The sequence below is a fragment of the Aegilops tauschii genome, chromosome 2, assembly GCF_002575655.3.
Source record: "Aegilops tauschii subsp. strangulata cultivar AL8/78 chromosome 2, Aet v6.0, whole genome shotgun sequence".
In the NCBI taxonomy this organism is placed as follows: domain Eukaryota; kingdom Viridiplantae; phylum Streptophyta; class Magnoliopsida; order Poales; family Poaceae; genus Aegilops; species Aegilops tauschii.
The window spans coordinates 610,875,091-610,878,213 of NC_053036.3; the positions used below are offsets into that span (position 1 = coordinate 610,875,091).

General features: G+C 46.3%; 1 long non-coding RNA gene across 1 annotated transcript; it reads left to right on the forward strand.

The window, feature by feature from the left end:
• The first annotated feature begins 693 nt into the window (after positions 1-693).
• Positions 694-2,527, forward strand: LOC109782235 (uncharacterized). Its single transcript, XR_006670757.2, has 3 exons — positions 694-1,325; positions 1,478-2,135; positions 2,246-2,527. It is a non-coding gene; the product is annotated as an uncharacterized lncRNA (long non-coding RNA).
• Positions 2,528-3,123: the final 596 nt, after the last annotated feature.

Consider the following 3,123-nt stretch of genomic DNA (forward strand, 5'->3'; position numbering starts at 1 on the left):
CTCCCCTTACTTTTTTATATCTCTCTCCTCTACATAGGCAAAAAAGTCATGTAAGCAGGCTTATAGCCCACTATTGTACTTGCTCTTAGGCAAATTTGACTAAATTAGGTGGGTGTTTGGTTCTAGCCACACCTAAGGCAAGAAATTTTTTATAAGCAGTGAACCCCACATGTCATACACATAAAAAGTGTGATAAGATTTCCTTTAGCAAGCCAAAATGTGGCTAACAATTTGAGCAACTCAAGTTAGGTAGGTGTGGCAAATATGACAAAAATAATATGGCAATATAGGGCAAACATAGTCATAATCTAAATAGCCCCTTCATCTTAATGAATGCAGGATAACTGTCATTTTGAAAAAATGTGGGAGGCGTGGAGGTCAAAAAGGGTCAAACGCCAACGCCAGCTATTCTGAACAAGCTAAGCTAGCCATGACCTCCAAGGTTGGGGACCTCGCAGACGCATGCAGTAAAGCCATCCATGCCAATTGGTCACAGTCCTCACCATCCGTGCCATGGGGACTGCAATTTCCGATGAGCAATAATTCAACGAGGCTTTTAACATCTTCCTTCTGGGAAATGTAAAGCCTAGCCCCTTCAGATTCCACCCCAATCATTCACTGACTCCGCCGTTATCAATACTCGGCAACGCAGCGAAGCCATTGGTATACTCCCTCCGTCCGGTTCCTCTTCCTCAGCAGTTAGAGGTCACCACATCCCCACCTACGAACATGTCCTCATCGAGCATGTCGAGCGACAAGGCGAAGAGAAGGGTGCTGTTTGCGGAGTCCGACAAAGAGTTCGTCGACGTCCTCTTCAGCTTCCTCACCCTGCCTCTCGGCACCATCGTTCGTCTCTTCGACAAGCAGTCTCATGTAGGATGCCTCGACAAAGAGCGTGGAGTGTCTCGGTGAAGGCCACTTCCAAGCCAAGCCGTGCAAGGCGATGCTTCTTGCGCCGGTCAATGCAGCAGCAGCCTACTGCCACCGGCTTCAAGTGAAAGTTGACGACAGCAACCCGGTGTATCACTGCAAAAATGAAAAGTGCTCCTATCCCTGGTATAGCTCCACCCCTTATGCTGTTTGCAGATGTAGAAATGTTGTCGAGTACGCCGGCCGGGGAATGGGAAGACATAAATCGCCGTGCTGTTCTTGGAGACAGTAATGAGGATGGGGGTTTTGTCATCAGTGACTCCAAGTTCATCATAACAGATGATCTCCAAGTTTCTCTTGCATCCACAAGGGTTATGTTTTCTCTGATGGACCAATTTGGGATCCCGGGAAATGGAAACATCGAGGCGAAAGTGCTCCAACTCAATTCTGCCAAGGTATGTCTCCTACGTACCGTGCACATCAATACATCATCACACTGGAGAAATTATTTGTACTACTACTGTAAGTTAGTACTCCCTCCGTAAACCCTATTTATTTACGGAGGGAGTACTACTAATATAACCTAGTTGCACTGAATTTCTTCCAGATGACTAGGTTGCTCCAGAGAGCAATGCTGACAAAGCAGCCTTTAACTGGACTGTATTTCAATGTTGCTATTGGGCCGAATGGTACATATCTTTGTAAGCTTCATGAGAATCTGTTGGCAGAACAATCAGCTGAGGCCACTGATCCCAACTTCAAAGCCATCAAGGTGAGGCTTGTGCAGACCAAGGATAAACTCATCAGTGCTGTACGCTGAGGTTGGGCAAGATTTCGTCGACCTTGCCTTTGGACTCCTCTGTATTCCCGTTGGAACTATCATGAAGACTTTTAGTCACTTGCCCCAGAACGGATGCATGGGTAATCTTTACAGGAGTGTAGCTGGAAGTGTGAAAGAAGAATGTCAAGGCGTGCTGCTGACCCCAAAGGTAGCGCCTTTCTTTGGGTGCAGCAGCAATGTACTGCAGGTAGAAGAATTGGCTGGTAGACGAATCTTTGCACGTCGTTTTTTGGAGATGAATCCCAGATCCCATGATGATACTAGTGTTAGAGGCTACATCAAAGGTACCCCAATAAACTTCATGGTGACCAACGATCTCCAGATTATGCCGTTATCCTTGACCAACACCATCCAGCTCCTGCACGCATCCAACATTCCGAAGAATAAGCTTGTGGAGAAAGAACTCACGCTCGACAAAACCCAGGTATTATCTTTTTCCATTGCCGGTAAACAATGCATGCATGCTACGGAGGGAGTTGAGCATATATTAGAAGTTCTGAAGTTCTCACTGGTTTTCTTGTGCTGTCTCAACAGGTTCTGAAGATCGTCAGAGCTGCATTCGAGACACGTGAAGCGCTGAGCAGCGCGCTTCTCCCTTAAAGCAGTAACGGCGTTTGCTAAGCTAGCCTTGAGCCTCCTCCAGCCCTCCACTGATCTGGAGCCCTAAAATATGAGAAGGTGTTACTAGAAGTTTTATTTTCTCAATGTTTAATGTTTGCAGTCTTGCTAGCTCCTTGTTAGTTGTTACTTTATTGTCTCTTCGAACATCAGTTGTAGACGTATATCGCCTACTCAATTTGATTCTGAATTTCTACTCGTACACATCAAAGAACTAGTCGACTAATATTAGATTAACTAGTCACGAAGCTGTATCCGCAACACCGATCGAGGAGCTATGTTCGCTGAATCGGTCAACTAAATGTCCAAAATAGTTGAAGTTGTAAGATATTCGTAAGCCAAACTTCTTTAAAGGTCCAAAGGAAAATCTGCAAAGGTCTATGACATCAAATAATATGGAAATCCGCAAAGATCGCGCTCGAGGAAAAGAAGTTAAAGATACCACCAATGCGGAGGACACCAAGATGTTGACCTTGAATGTGGACTCTTTGGATGCCGATGCAAGAATAATCTTGCAATCCGTTCGCTGCCAGATGTTGCAACGGCAGAAAGATTAGTTGACGGAGGCGGAGAATGAGGACGCGGCAGAGGCGGACGCCGAGGTGGAGGCTGCCTACGCGACGGCGACAACATCTTCATCGGGGAGCAGATGGCTGGGATTGTCACTCCGGTAGGGCAAAAAATTGCACGGACTGTGAGACTGATGTTCTTTTGAATTCGGGCATGTAAACACTAAGCACACTTGCCTCTTTTTTGTTGTGATCGGGCATGCGATCTAGCGGCGGTGTGACCCA